We start from the raw sequence: 23839 nt of genomic DNA on the forward strand, positions 1-23839 counted from the left end.
CCAGATCCAGTCTGATGCCTGTGGAAATTCAAAGGTAAGGAATCTGCGGCTAGATATATTCTCTACCAGATAATGCACTACAGAAGGTAAGTAACTTTTTCAGCACTGCACGACTCCAGGCGAGTGCCACTCAGTCGAGAGTGCGGATCTGCTCCCTCTCCCAGAGTTGTTCCCTTGCCAGATCTTCTTTGTGGCCAGTCTTCAGGTAAGTTCAAAAAGAAGCATGGAAGTACAAGTGGGGCTTGGCCCTTTCTGAAACTCTTGATCTTCAGAGAAGGTGTGAGGGCATGCATGCCTGTAGGTCTCACTCCCATTCCACAGAGAAGCTTGTTTGAAGCTTGGTCCGATTCACCCCAAATTTCTGGGTCTGTTGGTGATGTTGCTGCAAATCAAGACTTTGCGGAGAACATGCTGTGCATCTTTGGCCCTCTTCTAGCTCCCTCCGGTGAGCCTTTGGGCCCGAGGGTCCATAAGGTACTCCAGTCCAGCTACTGCCAGCAGATCTGTCCTCTGCACTGTCTGTGCCCCTTGAGCTCACTTCAGATTCTGCACTGGTGTTCTTGTCAGCACGACAGAGGAGGACCCAAAATCTATAAATCTGATAGAGACTTCTAGCTGCAGATTCCTTACCATACAATTCCCTGGCATCAGCTTCGAATCTGGAATCTTTCTGCTGAGCAGTACCCTGTGCACGCCGTCGGGTGGCGTCGTTTGGATCTGCTTGCATCGTCTGGCTCCGCGTGTCGTCAGCGTCGTTGGAACCGTCTATGACATCACGGTTGTCTATATAGACGCTGCCTCTGGAAGCGTATGTCAGTTCTTTTCCTTTTGTGCCGGTTAAGCGCAGATCTGGATTAGAGCTACCCTTTCTTTGACGTTCGTTGAGGTCTTTTTGACTGTTTGAAGTCATGTCTTCAAGAAAGACTGGGTTCAAGCCGTGTGGTGTGTGTCATCGCACCATGTCGGTGATGGACCTGCATCGTGTTTGCCTTTGGTGCCTCGAAGGATCACGATTCCACCTCGTGCTCCGGCTGTCGGGCCATGGCTCCGAAGGCCTTGAAGGAGAGATCCCTTAAGCTTCTTGCGGCCCGACAGCCGTGTTCGGTCGGCGCGACTCTGAGGAGGTCACAGTCCTGCAGTAGGAGGTGGTCACGGCACCGCACCCAGAGCCCCAAGTCCTCTTCAAGGTCATCTGATCATTCAGGTAAGAGGCACAAGAAGAAGAAGTCCAAGCGGACTTCGACTTCGCCACGCCCATCGGCTGACGAGATGTCTAAGGTACATCAACGTTCTGAGCACGGTTCCGTGGAGCCGTCGCCAGGGCCGACTCTGCGTCTTCCCCCTTTTCCGGGGACCCATTCCTCTCCTGTGCCTGGCTGTTCTAAATAATGCTCAGACAATGATCTGGGCCGAATCGGCGCTGTCGGTGTTGTACGATGTCGTTCCGGCTCTGGATCATCCGGAATGAGGATGGGGCTACCACCGGTGGGCGCCGGTGGAGGAAGCGTCGACGTCAGACCCGGCGCCGGAGGTCGACAGTGAGGGACTGGTGCCGGTCTGGATCTGGTATCAGATTCTGGGGTCCCCAACGGCACGAGGACAAAGCTGCCGACATCGAACCAGAAGGGGCCCCTGCTGACCCTGCCGGGCCCAAAGACCCACCCGAGGGTGCAGCCCGCTCAAAAACGAGACGCATGGCCTCGTTAAATTCCTTTATTTCAGTTTACCATGCTCCCTTTCGGTCTTACCAGTGCCCCTCGGGTGTTCACAAAGGTGATGGCTGTCGTAGCAGCTCATCTACGCAGGTCAGGGATTTCAGTCTTCCCCTACCTCGACGATTGGCTTTTGAAGGCTTCCACACCCCAGGCTCTCGTCACCCATCTCCAGACGACGGCGGACCTCCTGCACTCGCTGGGGTTCACTATCAATGTGCCGAAGTCACACCTGACTCACTCTCAGAAGCTCACTTTTATCGGAGCTGTTCTGGACACAGTGCTGTATCGGGCCTATTCTCCCGAGCAGCGAGTTCAGGATATTCAGGTTGTAATACTGATGTTTCGGCCTCTATCCTGGATTTTGGTGAGACAGACTCTGAAGCTGCTGGGACTTATGGCTTCCTGCATCCTGTTGGTCAAGCATGCCAGATGGCACATGAGGGCTCTGCAGTGGGACCTGAAGTTCCAATGGGCACAGCATCAGGGGATATCTTACCGACGTGGTTCAGATCTCGGAGGGACTGCAAAGGCTCTGCAGTGGTGGTTAGTGAACTGCGATTGGGTCAAAGGCAGACTCCTCTCCCTTCCCCACCCAGATCTCACAGTAGTGACAGATGTCACTTCTGGTATGGGGCAGCCATCTGGGAGAGGTGGAGATAAGAGGTCACTTCTTCCTATTGTGAAAGGGAAGGTAGTGCAGGTGTTCACGGACAACACTACTGCAGTGTGGTACTCCAACAAGCAGGGCAGTGTGGGGTCATGGACCCTCTGTCAAGAGGCTCTGCGTCTCTGGACATGGCTGTAACACCAGGGCATAACCCTGGTGGTTCAGTACCTGGCAGGTTCTCTGAACGCCAGGGCGGATGAGCTCAGCCGAAAATGCTTAGTGGATCACGAATGGTATCTCCATCTGGAGGTGGCGCAAGGACTGTTTCAGCAGTGGGGAGAGCCTTGGTTGGGGTGGCATGGTGAGCAAAAGAACAATGGATTAAACCCAGATCTGTGACTGGGGGTGAATGTTTGCATTGACAGCACTTTGTCCATCATCCTTTTGTGTTGCTAAAGTTGTCCTAAGTGGGAAGGGTATGCCCAGACGTGGGTCCCTTGCTCACTGTGCCACTGGAATCAAGCTAGCCTGGCTCAAGAAGAGTGATACCCTGAAACCGGTCCCAGGATGCTTGTTTCCGTTCCAGGGAGGACCTGTCCTGGCAGTCCGGGCTGGACTGTTCCCATGAGGAACAGGGTCAAGACTGATTTGCATATAGCTGGGTCCAAACTGGGGTGGCATGGTGAGCAATAGAACAATGGATTAAACCCAGATCTGTGACTGGGGGTGAGTGTTTGCATTGTCAGCACTCCGTCCATCATCCTTTTGTGTTGCTAAAGAGCCTTGGTTAGATCTGTTCGCCTCCGTAGAGAACGCGCAATGTCAGCAGTTTTAACGTTGGAGTTTCCAAGAGGGCTATCGCTAGGCGACACTTTTCGTCGCGAGTGGAGTTCAGGCCTCCTGTACGTCTTTCTGCCCATACCACTTCTGCCCAGAGTTCTCAAGAAAATGAAGAATGACCGGGCCCAAGTAATCCTAGTGGCTCCGGATTGGGCACACAGAGTCTGGTATCCAGAGCTTCTCAAAATGAGCATCAGTCCTCCAATCAGGCTGCCTCTTCGGGAGGATCTTCTGTCGCAGCAGCAGGGTAAGGTTCTCACCCGAACCTGTCAACTTTGCGGTTTCATGCGTGGAGGTTGAGCAGCGACAGTTGATGGTTTATGACCTCCCTTCCGAAGTCTGTGATGTCATTCTGGCGGGCAGGCGTGCCTCTACTAAGTCGATTTACGCCTGCTGATGGAAATGTTTTGTTTCATATTGTACAGAGAGGTCTGTTGATCCTCTTTCTTCTTCTCTTTCTAATATCCTTTTGTTTATTCGATCTCTCGCCCAACAGGGTTCTTCCTCAGGGACCCTTAAGGGCTATCTTGTTGCCTTATCGGCTTTCTTATGCTTGCCCGATCAACCATCTTTGTTTAGGTCTCCTATAGTATAAAGATTTTTGAAAGGGCTTGTGCATTTGTTCCCACCTGTGCCTTTCGTCATGCCCCAGTGGGATCTTAATCTTGTTCTTACCTTCCTAATGTGTGCTCCTTTCGAGCCCTTGCATAACTGTGCTCTCCGGCTGCTCACTATTAAAACAGCCTTTTTGGTGACAGTGAGTGAGCCGCAGGCTTTATCTTCAAAACCGCAGTATCTCATGATATATCCTGACAAGGAAGTGTTAAGAACTCGTGCCTCTTTCCTCCACAAAGTGGTGACCCCTTTCCATCTGGGCCAAAATATCACCCTGCCCACCTTCTTTGTATTACCGCATCCCTCTAAGGAAGAGGAGCATCTCCATCGGCTGGACCCAAAAAGAGCGTTATCGTTCTACCTTGACTGCACAAAAGAGTTCTGGGTGGACAACCAACTATTTGTGGGCTACGTTGGTGCAAAGAAAGGTCGGGCAGTACAGAAATGGTCCATTTCACGCTGGGTCATTCTCTGTATAAAGATCTGCTACGCTTTGGCCAAGAAGAAGCCTCCAGAGGGCTTGAGAACCCACTCTACCGGAGGGAAAGCTGCTACCACTGCGTTAGCTCGTGGTGTACCCATGTTTGACATCTGTCAGGTGGCAACGTGGGCTTCCTTGCACACGCTTCCTTGCACACTACTGCCTGGATAACCAGGTGAGAAGAGAGGGGCATTTTGCCCCTCAGTCCTGCAGCACTTTCTAGTAAAAAAAATATATCCTTCAGACCCACCACCATGTGTTATAGCTTGGGCATCTATTCTAAGTTAAGGAATCTGCAGCTAGAAGTCTCTATCAGATGAACAAGTTACTTACCTTCGGTAACAAATTATCTGGTAGAAACTCTATCTAGCTGCAGATTCCTTACACCCACCGAAGCCACCCCGCTCTGCGGATATTTTTATTTTTATACACATATATAATTATGTATAAATGTTTTTTGGCAGTTTTGCCTTTCTTAAAGGCATTTAAGAATTTTTTACTTCAAACAGTCAAGTGAAAAAGATAAAATGCGTAATTGTTAGTTCTTCCATGACTTCTGGCGTGGAAAGTTGTGGGGAAAGAACTGACGTACACACACCGAGACGGCGTCTATATAGATAACCGTGATGCCATAGACGGCTCTGACGACGCACGCGGAGCTGGTCAACGCACGCGGATCCGAACGCCGCCGCCCGATGGCACGCGCGCAGGGTACTGCTCAGAAAAAACTCCAGATTCGAAGCTGACGCCAGGGAATTCTAAGATGAGGAATCTGCAGCTAGATAGAGTCTCTACCAGATACCTCGTTACCGAAGGTAAGTAACTTGTTCTTTAACGCACCATGTGTGCCCAGGGCCTGTGAATCAAATGTTACTAATGGGCATGTAGCACTGATTGGGTCACTCATGAGTAGCCTTGTAAACATGTCTCAGAACTGCCACTGCAGTGTGTGTATGTGCAGTTTTAAGCTGCCATTTTTACCCGGCAAGTGCACCCAGTTGCCAGGCTTAAACCTTCATTTTTAGTACATGTAATACACCTCTAAGGTAGGCTCAGGGCAACTCCATGGGCAGGGTGTAGTGTATTTAAAAGATAGGACATGTACTGGTGTGTTTCATATGTCCTGATAGTGAAATATTGCTAAATCTGTTTTTCAAGACCTATCTCTCTCATAAGTTAAGACATGGATTGCCTTAAAATATCTTTTTAAGTTTAATTTCCCATTAGGAGCAGATAGAGATATGGAGTTTGGGGCTTCTGAACTCACAATTAAAAAATATAGACAACCGTGACATCATAGACTGCTCCAACGACGCTGACAACGCACGTGGAGCCGGACGACGCCACCCGACGGCGCGCCCAGGGTACTGCACAGCAGAAAGATTCCGGATTCGAAGCTGACGCCAGGTCATTCTAAGGTAAGGAATCTGCAGCTAGATAGTCTCTACTAGATAATTTGTTATCAAAGGTAAGTAACTTGTTCATCTGTCCCAATGTGGCACAGTCAGTACTCAGCCCCTCTTACTCTTCTAATGGGGGTGTTTGGGATGAGTTTTCCCCCACACTATGATGAGGAAAACAAGTATGTGGCTCTGCAATATACCTGTGGACGGTCTACCTCATCTGATACTGGATTTGTTTCTCCTCATAAACCAGCAACTTAGCAAAGTAGATTATTTGTCACAGTCCTCTGGAGGAGAGATGTTGAAGTCCTTGACCTCCAACTTCTTACTATGAAGTTAAAACAAATATCCGCCCTGAGGTATTCCAACTTGGTTGGCCAGGCACCCACCAAATGTCTTGTGCCCTGACTAACGAGCTCTTGAGCAGTTGGCTTAATCATCTTCTTGCTCTCTGGTCAAACCTCAAGTCACACATTGCCATGGACCAGCTCCAGGCAACTTCAGATTTTTTAACCTAGCATGCAACCCCAAAGAGTTTGGTGGTACAGGTGTCCACCAGCAGAATGAACCCTAAAACCCTTTCAATTATTCCTCCTGACAAAATCCAAAGATATTAAAACATTTTGTAAGAGAACGTTTTCATTGACCAGCCTTGCCTTGAGGTCAGTCAATGCCAGCTGCCTCCTGGGTCGCTCAGATTACATGCACTCTGTGACATGATTGGTCAGATCTTACTAATCACCCCAGAAGACTTACAGGCCTCCTGCACCCAAACCATTCAGTATGGCCGGGCTGCAGCTAAGTTTGTCATCCAACCACAACTAGTCACCACTGATTGTCTAGGAGCGGTTATTGGGACAAGCGCAGTACTTCAACACTATGTGTGAATGAGGTCCATAGGCTGCCCTAAGGATGTACAGGTATCCCTAATGCGTACCCTTTTTTATCGTTCCCAGCAGGCTCCGCTCTGGAGCATTTTAAAGAGAGCCAAGCCACAATGTGATCCTTGGGTCTTGCGGCACCAGTTCAGCAATATCCCCAACCATTTCACCCCTTTTGGGGATATGCCACTGGCTTAGCGTATCAGCAGCGCCAGGCTTTTCCGGCCTCACAACATGCCATCCAGCCCCCTCAAGATGAGGTTGTGACCCCAACAGACAACGACCAGGCCAAAAGGGACAGTGTCCTTCTGAGTCCCCAGCTCCTCCACCAATAACTTCAAAACTTCTTTAGTGCACCCTTTGTGGCACACAACCATGCTGTAGAAGTGTTGGTCCACAACTTTCTTCGGGGAGGCGGAGCATCACATACAACAAAGGGTCTTTCAAATCATCCAGCGGAGCTACACTAGGCCATTCCTTTTCCACCTGCTGCACCTGCATCAGAGCAGCTTTCAGAGAGAGGACCATCTACCAGTTCTGTATCAGGAGATGCAGGCTATTTTGCCTAAAAGAGCCATGGATAGGGTACAGGCCTTGGAAGTGAAGAATGGACACGTCCTGGTGTTAAACAAGGACAAATGTTTGTCCCATTTTAGACTTTTATTCTTTCAACGGTTTCCTGTAAAAGGACAAATTCAAGATGCTCACTCTTTCTGAAGTTCTATCTGCCCTGGATCTAGGAAGTGGAATGGTGGCGTTGGACCTGCAGGATGCCTACTTTGATATCACCGTACTCCAGGCCTTCAAACTCTATTAGTGGTTCAAAGCATGCTTCAAACAATTCAGTGTTCTATGCTCTAATTTTGCCAGTCGGGTGTTCCCAAAAGTGATGCCGTTGGTCACTGCCTTTCTTTGGAGGTCTGGGTTGCCATCTTTCCCTTACATTGATGACTGGCTGGTAAAGATGGACTTGCCACAATCAGTCGCAGAGCAGCCCCCCAGGCAACGGTGAGCCTCCTTACGTAGCTGGGCATCTCAATCAACCTGCTGACATCACATCTAACTCTACTGCAAAGGCTTCATTTCATCAGATCCATCATGACTATGGCCTGCATTCAGGCCCTCCCTTTGGATTACCAATTCCAGGACATTCAGGTTATGATACAGATGCTTCAGTCTCTGCCGTAGGTCTAAATGAGGATGGCTTTGAGGTTTCTTGGTCTACTGGCCTGCATCCCGCTCACCAACCATGCCAGACAGCATATGTGAGTTCCTCAGTGGAATTTGATGTTTCAGTCTGTGCCAAACCAGTGGAATCTGTCAGATTCCATCCAGGTTATGGAGCAGACTGTAAAATATCTGCAATGGTGGTTGTTAAACTGCAGTTTTACCAGTGGCACATTTCTATCTCTAGCCATAGTTGAAGGTGAATATGGATGCATTACTATGGATTTGGAAGATCATCTGGGAGAGGTCAAGATCAGAGGACTCTGGTGTCCAGCTGAGAGTCACCTCCACATCAGTTTCTGGAGTTGTGATTGATTCACTTGGCATTGGAGGCCTTCCTGCCTAAGATCAAAGATGCAGATCCTCACGGACAACACCCCAAATATGTGGTACGGCATCAAGCAGGGATGATTGGCCTCCTGCGTCTTGTACCAGAAGGCTCTGTGCTTCTGGAACTGGCTGAGTCATCCAGCCACCTCCCTGGTAGTGAACAGTCTGCCTAGTGGATCATGACTGACACCCACTTCTGTAGGTGGTGCAGGGCGTCTTCCAGCAACAGGGAGAACCCTGACTCAATCTCTGAAACTGCAGAGAACATGCAGTTTCAACATTTTGGGCATCAGAGTTCCCAAGAAGGCTTTCTCTCGTGTAGATGTATTCTGCATACAGTGGAGCACCAGGGCTCCTGTATGCCTTACTGCTTCTACTTCTCCTGCCCAGAGTTCTGAAGAACATCAGGAACGACCAGGCCCTAGTCATCTTAGCAGCTCTGAAACAGGTCAGGAGACTGTCGTACCATGAACCTCGGTGCTTGATCATCTGCCCTCAGATTAGGCTGCTGATTTGGAAGGAACCTTTGTTGCAGCAGCAGGGCAGGGTCTTGCTCATAGGTTTACGCAACCTATACCTCCATGCTTGGAGACTGAGCTGCACTAGTTGATCTCCTTTGATCTCCTTTCCCTATTCATTGATGTGACCTTGGCGGTCAAGTGCCCTTCAACAAAATCAGTGTACACAGAGTGCTGGGATACATTTGTATTGGTGCAGTGACCACCAGACAGACCAGTTGCAAGCCAAACTATCAGATGTTTTATCTTTGGCCCAGCAAGGACTTGCAGTAGGCACTTTTAGAGATTACTTGTCAGCTGTTTTGGCCTTTTTATGTTTGCATCACCAGCAGTCCTTGTGCAGATCACCTGTTTTAAAAAATAAAAAAATCTAAAAAAAAAATCTTTGTTAGACAAGTAAACCAAAAGAAAGATGCACTGTAGCAACCAGATCAGACAAATAAGAATCATGATAACCCCACCCCTTACCGGTTCAGGAGTGCAAGAATACAGAAGGAGAAAAGTGAAGGAAGCCTCCTCATCCCCCGCTAGGTTCCGCTACAGGTCTGCCACCGGAAGCTCTACAGCTGCAGGCCCATCCATCCTGAGCCCCTTGGACGGGAACAAAGACCGCCTCTGCTAATGTTCCACTTCCTCAAAACCTTAGTCCACTTGTGAAGGCAGCCTCGTTCTTCGTAGACCGACCTTTCAGCCAGCATGGCACAGTCCAGATCTTTTTTCCAGTCTTGAAACTGGGATGCCAGGTCAACTCTCCTCATCTGCATTATATTGCGCTTAGCAATGAAGGGTCTCCCGTAGCCGGTCCATTCTTGCTAGATCGGACATGTCCCATATGCTTAGAAAGCACAATTTATCATACATCAGCAGATCACCACCACATACTCCATTCATGCATGTGACAACTTTCCCCAATATTCCTGGATAACTGGGCAAAACTATATCATGTGAAAAAATGACCACTCAAACCCACAGTTCTGCCTGCAGAGTGAGGTGGTGGCCCTCCCTATTATAACGAAGGGTGTACTGGCATAGTAACATCTATGCAGGAGCTTGATTTGAATTAAGTAGAGCTAGGAGTGAATACCAACTCCACGGGGGAACCCAGAGCCTCCTGCCATTCATCATCATCTGTCCCCTTGAGATCCCACTCCCCTTGTGCCCTCAAATGAAGGAGTGTGCCTGGAAAATTAGTGATCAACTTGCGGTAGGTGAGGGAAATCTCTCTATTGGACATATGTTCATCTAGGAGCATATCTTCGAAGGGTGAGGATTCTGGTAGTTTCTCCCCTTTAGGTAATGCCTGTTGCAACACATGTCTAATTAGCAGAAAGTGAAAAGCCTGTGAGGGTGGCAATTTGTACTCTGTTTTAAGATTAGCAAACATAATAATCCCCGCCAGAGTCCACAAATCTCCCACTTTAGAAATGCCTATGAGGTCCCACCTATCGAAATCCAGTTGTGTCCCAGTGAGCGTAATTGGGTGGTGTTTTACAGAGAAGGGTAGCTCGTGTAATCATCCCTTGCTACCCCAAGGCCTTAAGCACTGTGTACCAGGTTGAGAGGGTTACAGCTGTCGATGTGGGTAAGGTAGAATTTTGTGGCTTCCTTTCTTGCACCCTAAGGTGACCGTCCGGCTTCATGCCAATCTTATCCATGTGATAGGTAGGCTCCCCCCTGGCATAAAGGCCCACTGGTTAACCATGGTAAGTTGTGCTGCCCAGTAGTACTTTTGTATGTCTGGGAGTGCTATGCCCCCATCATACCAACATATGGTAAATTTCTTAAGTGCTATCTGGGATGGGCCACTGTCCCAGAGTAGCGTCTGGAGTTCAGACTCAAGGGCTTGAAAATAGGCACCTGGGACCAGATATGGTGTATTCTGTAATGCGTATAGGAAGCGGGGTAAAGTTATCATTTTGAATAAGGCCGCCTTTCAAGCAAGGAGAGAAGCAGTGCTCTCCATTGATGAATATCCCTTTGGAAGCAGTCTAATGGGGCTTCAAGGTTTCGTGTGTAGAAGTGTTTAGGGTCAGCCTTAATATATATTCCAAAATGACGAAAGCCACCCTCCATCACCTGTGTTTCGCAATCTCTAGGCAGGCGTCGCACCTGTCCATGAAGTGGGTGTTTGACCTGTCAGCTCCTGGCCTGGCTTACCCTACCTTTTTGCTTCTGACCTCCTGTTTTTGATCCAATGCTGGTTTTCGTTTTTGCTGGCTTGAGGACTCTGGGCACTTTGCCACTGCTGACCAGTGCTAAAGTGCAAGTGCTCTCTGTCTAAATTGTATTGGTGATTGGTTTATCTATGATTGGCACATTTGATTTACTAGTAAGTCTCTAGATCTGATAGAGACTTCTAGCTGCAGCTTCCTTACCTTAGAATTCCCTGGCGTCGGCTTCGAATCCGGAGTTTTTTCTGAGCAGTACCCTGCGCGCACGCCGTCGGGCGGCATCGTTCGGATCCGCGTGCGTCAGCAGCGTTGTTGGAGCTGTCTATGACATCACAGTTGTCTATATAGATGCCGTCTCGGCGCGCGTACGTCAGTTCTTTTCCTTCCGCGCCGGTTAAACGCAGTTCCAGAAAGAGCTACCCTGCTTCGACGGTTTGTTGACGCTTTTTTGACTGTTTGGAGTCATGTCTTCGAGAAAGAAAGGATTCAAGCCGTGTGGTGCGTGTCATCACACCATTTCGGTGACGGATCCGCACCGTGTTTGTCTTTGCCTGGAGAAGGACCACGATTCCATCTCGTGCTCCGACTGTTGGGCCATGGCGCCGAAGGCCTTGAGGGAGAGATCCCTTAAGCTTCTTGCGGCCCGACATTCGTCTTCGGTCGGCGCGACTCCACAGAGGTCACGGTCCCGCAGCAGGAGAAGGTCGCGGCACCACTCCCGGAGCCCCAAGTCCTCTTCCTCGCATTCAAGGTCATCCGAAGGTAAGAGGCACAAGAAGAAGAAGAAGAAGTCCAAGCGGACTTCGTCTTCGCCATGCCCGTCGGCCTACGAGGCGTCTAGGGAACGTCAACGTTCCGAGCGGTTGACTCCGCGTCTTCCCCCTTTCCAGGGGCCGGATCGAACCCCACTCAAATAAGAGTTTTACAAGGCCATGCGTCTAGTTTTTGAGCGGGCTGTACCCTCGGTTGGGTCTTTGGGCCCCGCGGGGTCTGCAGGGGCCCCTTCGGATTCAACGCGGGCAGCTTCGCCCTCGGTGCCGTTGGGGACCCCAGGATCCGATACTGGATCCGGACCGGCGCCGGTCTCTCACAGTCGACCTCCTTCGGCGCCGGGTCAGACGTCAACGATTCCGCCACCAGTGGCGGCCCCATCCTTATTCCGGATAATACGGAGCGACTTCGTACGACGTCGGCTCCGACTTCAACAGAGCCAAGTAGGCCCAGATCATTGTCTGAGCATTATTTAGATCAGCCAGACGCAGGAGAGGAATGGGAGGGGTCTGAGGACCCTTTAGAATGTGGATTACAACAGGACTGGTATGAGGATCTAGGGGAGGCCAGTGGACTGGACACGTCTCCAGATACTGGTATGCTCTCTCCTCCTAATGTGGCTATGGAGGAGGGTGCTTCTTTCGCTATGGTGGTGCATAGGGCAGCTGAGGTATTGGACCTAGATTTGCCTACGGTGCCAGTCAGGACGAATATCCTGACAGAAGTGCTTCAGCCGGGGGTGACAACATCAGAGCCAATGCTGCCCTTCAATGAGGCTCTTACAGACGTCCTTCTAGGTACGTGGTCCAAACCCAGCACAGGGGCTCCTGTGAAAAGGACGATCGGCCGCCCCCATAGGCCTGCTCCCAGCGACCCTACTTTCCTGACACAACACCCCAATCCTGAGAGCTTGGTTGTCCAAGCCTCTACTTCCTGTGGTGCCTTCCCTTCCGCTCCCCCGGATAGGGAATCCAAGAGGCTGGATCAGCTTGGGAAGAAGATTTTTTCTTCCACCAGCCTGGCATTGAGGTCCGTAAACACCTTTTGCCTATTGAGCCGTTATTCCCATACTTTATAGGATACGGTGGCACAGTTGCTGCCCCAGGTCCCTGAGGGCGTACGGGACACTCTCACCCAGGCTGTCAAGAATGGGAGAGATGCAGCCAAGTTTACGATCCGGTGTGGTTTGGACACGACTGACTCGCTGGGCAGAGTGATTTCATCGTCAGTGGCCCTACGTCGCCAAGCCTGGCTACGTTCTACTGGTTTCTCAGGGGATGTCCAGTCTAGCCTGATGGACATGCCCTTTGATGGCTCTCTCCTTTTTGGCAAAAAGGCAGACTCTGCGCTTGAGAGGTTTAAGGATTCTCGAGCCACGCCCAGATCCTTGGGCCTTTCAGCGCCAGCACGACAGCAGTCTGCCTTTCGCCCCTTTCGAGGCTTCGGAAGGGGCGTGGTAGCACACCAGCCACAGTTTAGCCACCGTCCTCAGTCTTCACAGCATCCTGGAAGTGGACGTGGTTGTGGTACCATCAGACCCAGAGGGTCTGGCCAGAGGTCTGCCGCCACACAGCCCCCCTTCACTGCGCCCAAGCCCTCCTAGTATGGTTCTGCGGGATCACGTCCATCCAGTTGGAGGGAGGATTAGTTTTCATCTCCCTCACTGGCTTTCCATCACCACGGACAAGTGGGTCCTGCAGATCATACAGAAGGGCTACTCCCTTCCCTTCCAGTCTTTCCCTCCTTCTATCCCTCTGACAAAGGAATGGCTGATGGAGGACCATCTGGCTTTGCTCCGCGAGGAAGTTACGGCTCTCTTGACCAAGGGAGCCATAGAAAGAGTCCTGATATCAGAAGTAGGCAATGGTTGTTATTCCCGCTTCTTTCTGATTCCCAAAAAGAACAACGGCCGTCGCCCTATCTTGGATTTACGGGACGTCAATCTCTTCCTCAAGAAGGAGAAATTCAAGATGCTCACTCTTGCTCAGGTTTTGTCTGCCCTAGACCAAGGAGACTGGATGGTAGCGTTAGATTTGCAGGGTGCTTATTTCCACATTCCTATCCTGCCAGCCCACAGGCGTTTCCTGCGGTTCAAGGTGGGCCACGAGCACTTTCAGTTTACCGTGCTTCCTTTCGGTCTCACCAGTGCCCCTCGGGTGTTCACAAAGGTGATGGCGGTGGTGGCAGGTCAGGGATTTCAGTTTTTCCCTACCTGGACGATTGGCTGTTGAAGGCGTCTACGGCCCAGGCTCTCGTCACCCACCTCTAGATGACAGCGGACCTCCTGCATTCACTGGGGTTCACTATAAATGTGCCGAAGTCACACCTGACTCCCTCTCAGAAGCTCACTTTCATCTGAACTGTTCTGGACACAGTGCAGTATCGGGCTTATCCTCCTGAACAGCGGGTCCAGGATATTCAGGTTATGATACAGATGTTTCGGCCTCTATCCTGGATTTCGGTGAGACAGACTCTGAGGCTGTTGGAACTCATGGCTTCCTGCATCCTATTGGTCAAGCATGCCAGATGGCGCATGAGGACTCTGCAGTGGGACCTGAAGTTCCAATGGGCACAGCATCAGGGAAATCTTACTGACGTGATTCAGATCTCGGAGGGGACTGCAAAAGATCTGCAGTGGTGGTTAGTGAACTGCGATTGGGTCAAAGGCAGACTCCTCTCCCCTCCCCAACCAGATCTAACGGTAGTGACAGATGCGTCACTTCTGGGATGGGACGTCCATCTGGGGGAGGTGCAGATCAGAGGTCACTGGTCTCTGGCGGAATCCGGGCTCCACATCAACTTGCTGAAGCTTCAGGCGATCCGGCTACCATTAAAAGCATTTCTTCCTGTTGTGAAAGGGAAGGTGGTGCAGGTGTTCACGGACAACACTACCGCAATGTGGTACTGCAACAAGCAGGGCAGTGATGGGTCGTGGATCCTTTGTCAAGAGGCTTTACGTCTCTGGACATGGCTGGAACAGCAGGGCATGACCCTGGTGGTTCAACACCTGGCAGGTTCTCTGAACGCCATGGCAGACGAGCTCAGCTGAAAATGCTTAGAGGATCATGAATGGTGTCTCCATCCGGAGGTGGCGCAAGGACTCCTTAAGCAGTGGGGAGAGCCTTGGTTAGATCTGTTCACCTCCGTAGAGAACGCTCAATGTCAGCAATTTTGCGCGTTGGAGTTTCCAAGGGGGCTATCGCTAGGCGACGCTTTTCGTCACAAGTGAAGTTCAGGCCTCCTGTAAGCCTTTCCGCCTATAGCACTTCTGCCCAGAGTTCTCAAGAAAATCAAGAACGACCGGGCCCAAGTAATCCTAGTGGCTCCGGATTGGCACGGAGAGTTTGGTATCCAGAGCTTCTCAAAATGAGCATCGGTCCTCCAGTCAGGCTGCCTCTTTGGTAGGATCTTCAGTCACAGCAGGAGGGGAAGGTTCTCCACCCCAACCTGTCAACTCTGTGCCTTAATGCGTGGAGATTGAACGCCGACAGTTGATGGTTTATGACCTCCCTCCCAAGGTCTGTGATGTCATTCTGGCAGCCAGGCGTCCCTCTACTAAGTCGATCTACGCCTGCCGTTGGAAACGCTTTGTTTCATATTGTACAGAGAGGTCTATTGATCCTCTTTCTTCTTCTCTGTCTAATATCCTTTTGTTTATATACACAAATAACAACAAAACTTGTGGTTGTGTGAAGATGGTGCGCACTTCCAGAACTTGAGCTAACATATATGTGCAGAGTCCATGGCAGTAAAGTCTATATTGGAGGAAGGAGTGCCCAAATGGTTTGGCACCCAGCCACAGGGTGCGTAAGTTGTTGCCTGGAAAAGGCCACAATTCATTTGTAAAAAGAAAAAAAACCACGGCACATCACAGGTACGTAGAGATTTCAATTTATTCCTCTATGGTGTCTCAGGAAACACATCACCTGACCTAGTAAGACACAATGGACATGGTAGCAATGCCGCTAACAGTTCGAGCAAATATCCTCCGCTTGACACTAAGACTTATCATGGTCTTCGGATACTCTTTTTAGTTCATGCCATTTTATCTCGCGAACATCATTGACCATTGGAGTTTAACAACGCAACTTGATACTTCCACAAGTTGGAGCCTTGAAAAAGTCAATTCTGACGAAACGCGTGTCGGCTGTTGTTTTTCCGAATATGAGAATTTTATTGGCCTTTTGACACCATGTCCTTTGTGTCTTACCGGGTCAGGTGATGTGTTTCCTGAAACACCGTAGAGGAATAAATTTAAGTCTCTGCGTACCTGTGATGTGCTGTGGTTTTTCTTCTTTTAACAAATCCTTTTGTTTATATTGTCTCTTGCCCAGCAGGGTTCCTCCTTGGGGACTCTCAAGGGCTATCTTGCAGCCTTATCGGCTTTTCTTCAGTTGCCCGATCAACCATCTCTGTTTAAATCACCTATAGTACAGAGGTTTTTGAAAGGGCTTGTGCATCTGTTCCCACCTGTGCCTTTCGTTAGGCCCCAGTGGGATCTTAATTTGGTTCTTACCTTCCTTATGTGTGCTCCCTTTGAGCCCTTGCATAACTCTCCTCTCTGGCTGCTCACTATTAAAACAGCCTTTTTGGTGGCAATTACACCTGCCAGGAGAGTGAATGAGCTGCAGGCTTTATCTTCAAAGCCACCTTATCTCATGATATATCCTGACAAGGTAGTGTTAAGAACTTGTGCCTCTTTCCTCCCCAAGTTGGTGACCCCTTTCCATTTGGGTCAAAATATCACCCTGCCCACCTTCTTTTCACCTCCGCATCCCTCTAAGGAAGAGGAGCGTCTCTATCGGCTGGATCCAAAAAGAGCGTTATCGTTCTACCTTGACCGCACTAAAGAGTTCCGGGTGGACGACCAACTCTTTGTGGGGTACGTTGGTGCAAAGAAGGGCCGGGCAGTGCAGAAACAATCCATTTCGCGCTGGGTCGTTCTCTGTATAAAGATCTGCTACGCTTTGGCAAAGAAGCAGCCTCCCGAGGGCTTGAGAGCTCATTCTACTAGGGGGAAAGCTGCTACCACTGCGTTAGCACGTGGCGTACCGTTGGTGGACATCTGTCAGGCTGCAATGTGGGCTTCTTTGTACACATTTGCAAAACACTACTGCCTGGATAGCCAGGTAAGAAGAGAGGGGCATTTTGCCCGGTCTGTTTTGCAGGACTTCCTAGTGTAAAAATCTCCTTCAGACCCACCGCCAGGGGTTATAGCTTGGGTATCTATTCTAAGGTAAGGAAGCTGCAGCTAGAAGTCTCTATCAGATAAACAAGTTGCTTACCGTCGGTAACGAGGTATCTGGTAAAGACTCTATCTAGCTGCAGATTCCTTACACCCACCCAAGCCTCCCCGCTCTGCGGATATTTTTTTATACAGATATATATATATATATATATATATATATATATATATATATATATATATATATATATATACACATACATACATATATATATCCCAACGCGTTTCAGCAAAATGCCTTGATCACGGGAAAAGGCGTTGGGATTTCTTCTGTGCAGGCCTTATTTGAATAAATGCCTAAGATGACTCTGAACTTGGGCTTCAACATTATTTCAGTTGTCTATATTTAATAGGCAGGATGCTCCGTCCCTGCCTTTCGAAGCCGCCCTGCAGGGTTGGGGGCCCCGACGATGGAGATTCTGTTGTTGTTAATATATACATATGGGGGCATGACCCGCTTGCCTCCTGACACGGCATTTAACCGGATATTTGAGTCATAGAGACAAGAAAGGGAGGAGGGAGAAACGATGTTACTCTCCCTCTACAGGCTCGGTCTCTTTGGCATGAAGAGGAATATTGGCAGCAGAGACTATTCTAAGGTTTGCTTATCGCCCTACAAATGGAAATGTAACATTTTGCGGGAGGCCAACTTTAATTTGTATTATGTGCACCGGCATACTTGGAAATGTACGTAATGAGACACTTCAGTGGAAAACAAACAAATTATGAAGGCTGGTCGACTATGGATAATGCTATTTTAGCGTGATGGAATGATTTGTACCAGTCATTCGTATTATTATTATGAGACACTGCTGTGTATTTGTGATCAAGAATATGTTCGGTGCACTTTGGGAGTTGTAGTATGCACCAGGTCACGTGACATTTTCAGTTATAAAGCACCTGAATTCGATTATTTCAAAACCTTTTCCCGTGATCAAGGCATTTTGCTGAAACGCGTTGGGATTTCTTCTGTGCAGGCCTTATTTGAATAAATGCCTAAGATGACTCTGAACTTGGGCTTCGACATTATTTCAGTTGTCTATATATATATATATATATATATATATATATATATATATATATATATATATACCAACAAAACCGGCTTTCCTTCAAAGCCATAAAGGGGCACTCTCCAGGTTGCAGCTAAGTTAATTTCCCCAGCATGACGCGTTTCAGCTAAATGCCTTTCTCAAATGCCAGCAAAATAAAAAGACACTTGTATTTGGCTGTTTAAATAGTTTCCCTTCATTGTTAGTTTCGATATTAGTCATCAGTGAGAAAGGACTTCAATTCATCCATAAATCACTCTGCTCAGAGTGCTGCCATTTTAACATGTGTTGTTTATAGTTTAAAAGTCCCAGTTGCAGTAGTGATTCTGGGCATATTCATACTGTCATTGTAATCGGTGCGCTTTCAGCATGAAAACTCAATGTTGTTGTGGAAATATGCGAATGTCTTTTCATGAAACAAATTAGTTAAGCCTGTTCATCTCCGTCTCATGCCCATATATATCTACTGCAACTGGGACTGCTCCTGCCCCTGCCCTCGGCTCCGGCATCGGTACTCAACCGCGCCACGTCGTCTCACCCAGCCTCACCCAGCCTCACCCAGCCGCAGCCACAGCAACAGCTCTAGCCATAGCCCTAGTTGGCCCTAGCTGGCCTTGGCCTTGGACTTGGACTGGTACTTGTCGTTGTTGTTGGTGGTCTCTTCTAAAGACCAAGCAAGGAAGGAACCCAGTAAGGAACCAAGGAGCCAAGGGGAGTGGTGAACGGTGAGCAGTGAACGGTAACCGGAGGATGGTTGGGACAAGAGGAAAAACAAAGAAGGCTAGGGAGGCCAACAAGGCGCTCACTCACCTAGCGGATTCCCAAAGATCAGAGCAGGAGCTCAAAAGTCTACAAAGCCTAGGGTTAGACCAGAACCAGAACCAGGATCAGGATCAGGACCAGGACCAGGACCAGGACCCCAGAACCATCCAGCAATCCCAGGGGGGATTCGCAAACCTAGGTGAGGACACAGCAGACACAGCAGACACAGCAGAGGGTGTCCAATTCGGGTCTCCCGCCAACAAAAGCGATTCCGAGCCAGGAGAAGAGTCAGGCGGGACATTAGAAGTGGTGACACTGCCTTGCTTGCCAGCCTATACTGACTCTGACGATATAGGGGGTGCCCTACCGAATGCAGGAGAAACTGTAGGCGAAACTGTGGGGGGCCTTCTAATTCCTCTGTGCAGGGGACATAAGTATACACCGACGCTCCCGGGCCCGGGTGGATCTACGGGAGTAAGGAAAACTAGACCAAAAACAAACACTATCACTAACTATTACAACCAAGTGAACTTGAACTCAGAACAGCCGCAAACGCAAAGTCCTAAAGCCAGTGGCCTCCGATCACAGCCATCGGGGGAAGTGGGTGGCTACAACATGGGGGGGGGGGGGTGAACTGGAGCTACCAGCGACCGGGCTCCAGGATACTCGCCCACTTCAACAGCAACCGGTTGGTTTATCGCAATTATTCTGCCCAATGAGTAATCCTCTTGGGGATGGTGAAGTGGAGTTAAATAACCCCCCGAAGTGGAGCAACTTTTCGGGAGAGCAAAGAAAAGGCAACGATTCACCTTATCCTGACCCCCAAACGGGACTATTGAACTCTGGGAATTTTTCACTAACATCCTCTCCACAATGTGCCCAAGCAGAATTCACAGCACTCCAAAATGTAATGGGTCCAGAAACAGACTGCTCACCATCTAAACAGACCCATAAAACCCCAGCGCCACAGCTTCACTGCGGAAGACAAATTGTTAAAACTAATTTAATGCTGGGCAGACTCAACAGTAGTTCTTTCAGTCTGGAGCTGTCCTCACTCGACAACTCCGTTATTGGCAACACAGACCCTCAACTAAACAGCATAACATCAGAAGATCTAAACTTCCTGGAAGGTAGTATAATCATAGGCCACAGAGGAAAGGAAGGTAAAAATCCAGAAGGTCAGATAACCAACGAACAAAGTGGAAATGGAGATGACCTCTCACTAGACAAACCAATTCTTAGTATCATGAAAGTTATATGTGCAACACTGGGCTCAATCGCAACAACGATCATGGCCCAGTCTCAAAAATTTGATGATCAACTTGAACTGACCAAACAACTTACATCCTCAATACAGTCTATAGATTACAGGATGGCCCTAGTAGAGGGCGTAATTAGGGAAAACCTGTTGCATCAAGCAGTGGCCGATAAAATGGACAAGTTGGATGGACAAGTTTGTGGACCACTGCTGGAAAAACTATTGGAAGTCCCAAAAGTAATCAAAGACATAATCGAAGACTGCAAACACAACCTTAAAAGCACACAGGGGTGCATTCACGAGCTAGGAAAAACAGAATCTAGTTTAATTGAAGGGCCAGCAGACAAAGAAAATATAGAAAGGCACTTCGGCCCAGGACGAGAGAACTATCCAGATGCAAAAAATCAGACACCTAAGAGGGAGAGACCAAATGGAAGTCCTGAATTTGGAAGCAAAGTCCCAAACACAGTAGAAAAAAGGCCTCCGGGTAAAAGGCCTCAACTAACAGGCAGATGGAAAAACACATGGAAGAAAGCTAGAGGAAAAAAAAAAGCACCAGCAGGAAAGGCCTTAAACATGTTACAACAGATAGGCCTAATAGGAGAAATCAGGAACACAGGTGATGAGAGCGCCCAACGTCAGTATAAAGATAAAAGCATTAAGTCGGAGAGTTTTGAGAAACCCACTGATAAAGTTTTTAACTTTATAAACAAAAATCCCGGATTATTGTGCGACAAAAGTTGCACTCACCATTCCCATATAAACCGCATACCCACTGGCCCCAGGGGACACCAAGCATCTGGGCATGACTTAGACAAAGAAAGGTGGTCCGGAAAAGACCCTGGAACAAATCATGGGATAAACGAGGTAAATGATCCTCCAGCCAACGAACAACCCAAATGGAGCCCAGGAACATCCAAACCTAGCATTTGTATCGATAAGCACCTCCCAGCTACAAAATCTGAACATTTAGTTCAGGTACACTACTCAAACATAGTAGAAGACCACTACGGAAAATGCCAGCAGCCTCCGAACTCCATTAGTGAGGGGGCAGAACAAGATAATAGCAAAGGCAAAAATAGAAGGGCAGAGACCCCAGAGTATATACGAAACGAACAAAGTATAAGAACAACCATGTGCGTGGACAACACAACAGCTCCAGTTCCCGCACCCCGGACAAAGGCAAAATATTGTTCTCAGGGCAGCCCTGGAAATTATAATCTCAGCAACCAGCCTGGGTGGATCACTGATTCGCCTGCACCATCGCGCCCAGCACTGGACCTGGAAACCAATGAAATCAAAGGAAAAAGGGACAATTGGCCTCCAAAAAGGCAACCCTACGAAGAACAAAGGAACAAAGAAGTGCAACTGGGGAGGGAAAAAGGCCAGGTAAATCGAGCACCTACTAGTCATGCAGCTACCACTCAAGACAGACAAAATGAGAACACCCAACTCCAAGGAAGACTGTCGCAGGAAGGTGGCGGGCACACTGTGATCCGGTCTGAAACAACTAAAAAGCCCGAAGCCACGATCTTGTTCATGCCTGAGTACTCCTCAAGAGGAAGTCACGACATCCTGAACAGGTCTAACATCTTATGTCTTGTCAACTCCCTGCCAGCCCTACAGAATGTAACAACTAAAGATCTCCTTTCAGTAAGATTCATACCAAAAAAAGAATTAGAGAACGGGGAATCAACAGAAACAGTCTGGGCCTCACCTTGGATAGCAGAACAGATCTTAAAATGTTCAAACACGATGAAGACCTGGGGAATATCCATTGCTACTCCGCAAAAAGAACTATATCCAACAATACTTCTTGAAAAAGCTACAGACCGAAACATGATGAGCAGGCAAGAGGCAAAAGGCAATTCTGGCTCGATACTTCAGGGAGCAATCAGCTCCAAACAACAACTCCCTGAACGAACAAACTTGAGTAATATGAGGTTCTGCCTGGTAGCTAATTCCCCTAGAAACAGTAGGGGTAATCCCCCACAGTTACAGAATTGCAAAGAGCAATCATTTAAAAGCTCGTAGCAAAAAATGGATAACTCGAACATAAAAAATAAAATCAGTCCCATATTAAAAATTCTAAGCTGGAACATAGCAGGTTTAAAAAACAAAATGGAAGATAAAGACTGGGTTGAATTTATTAAAAAACAAGACATCAGCTGCTTCCAAGAAACTTGGTCTACTCATGCTATTGACCTAGACGGGTTCGCCACCTTCCACTCACCTGCAATTAAGCAAAAAAAAGGAAGAGCCTCGGGAGGTCTGAGTATTTGGATTAGAACTTCATTACTGAGGAACTCCGTAGTAACTCACACCGTACAAAGCAAGGGAATCCAGACGCTCGCAGTCAAATACGAGGAATGGTCACTCGAAATAGTAAATGTGTACTTCCCACCTATCAGCCGGGCTCAAGTTATGCCAGGGGTGCGGCTCCTTAAAGAACATATCCTAAACAAAAGAACCATGGATCGGAGGAACCCAGTACCAGGTCACACGAACAATCGCTCTCTCCAACCTTGTAAAACCTTTTTATTGATATGTGGTGACTTCAACACTAAACCTCATTCTATCCTCTGGGACGAACAAGTAGCAGAGGAAGATTATGCTTGGAATATCCCAACGCCTCTTATCCAACGTTGTAATGACTCCAAGAAAGGAGAATTAATCTTTGAAGCATTAATAGAAGGAGGACTTCGCACATTAAATGGGAGAACAAAGTCAGATAAAACCTTTAAATCTACCTTTCGAACTGGAAAAAGGCAAAGCATAATTGACTATATGGCAATAAACATCGAAGCCTGGCATTATGTCATCGATATGGAAATAAGGGACAGAATCGAGAGTGATCACGACCCACTGCTAATGGAGATAGTCCATCCGGACGCGAGCCCAGGGAAGGCGGAGTCTCCATTCAACGGAAATAGCCTAACAATAACTATGAGACCAAACAGGAAAAACATATTAAGGTCAAATGAGGATGAACCTTATATGAGTGTTCCCAGCCAAACCTGGTTGTCATTACTTAGCACGTTCTTAAACCCATCAGATAATGACGCTATACCCCTCCTGCATAACTTTAATAATTTGCTACTGCAAACAAAAAAGGAAAAGATCAAGCATCCTCAAATCAATCCTAAAATGATGGAGGGCTGGTTCGATGAAGAGTGTTTAAAGCTAAAAAAGACCTTATCACAAGCACTGAAGAACCGGCACTTGAATGATTCCAACGAGCAACATTTTCATGGATGTAGGCAACAGTACAAAAAATTATTAAGATACAAAAGGAAGATATTTCCACATAAACTTTGGAAAACTTTACTGCAAGCAATAACGGCAGGGAACCCCAAAAAGTTTTGGGAGATAGTCAGGTGGGGATGCGAAGGCCCCCCGAAAAACCTAGAACTGAATATTAACCCTCAACTTTGGGTAAAGCACTTTACTGCCTTGTATCAGGAAGTGGCCAAGACAGAACCAGGGATGACCATTAACCCAAACATCCTCACTCAAGGGCTGGGAGGCAGAAATCAAAGATTAAGCAAAGTATTTCCTCTTCAAAAGACCCATGCAGCATCTTCAAATTGTCTTTTTAGATCGGTAAACGGAACCCAGAATGCACTAGTCTCTAACGAATTTTCCAGCACAAATTCCACACAAGTAGCCCACGTCATTCCACGTGCAATGAAGTTAATACCGGAATTCAGTGAAAGAGAGATTAAACAAGTTATCCTCCTTCAAAAGCCGCATAGGGCTGCAGGCCCAGATGGCATCGCTTCAGATGCTTACCGTAACCAGCTAACGTTATGGTTACCTGCTCTAGCCCGTCTATTCAACAGTGTTTGGCATTACGAGGTAATCCCTCCTTCTTGGAAGGAATCAATAATCGTTCCAATTCACAAAAAAGGGCCTCAGGACATGGTGAGCAATTATAGACCTATCTCACTGCTTGATAGTGTT

General features: G+C 48.3%; 1 protein-coding gene across 1 annotated transcript in view; it reads left to right on the forward strand.

The window, feature by feature from the left end:
• Positions 1-23839, forward strand: part of CFAP47 (cilia and flagella associated protein 47) — a 2216809-nt gene that overhangs the window by 1446184 nt on the left and 746786 nt on the right. The gene's annotated exons all lie outside the window — the stretch shown is intronic.

The sequence above is a fragment of the Pleurodeles waltl genome, chromosome 8 (genome assembly GCF_031143425.1).
Source record: "Pleurodeles waltl isolate 20211129_DDA chromosome 8, aPleWal1.hap1.20221129, whole genome shotgun sequence".
Taxonomy (NCBI): domain Eukaryota; kingdom Metazoa; phylum Chordata; class Amphibia; order Caudata; family Salamandridae; genus Pleurodeles; species Pleurodeles waltl.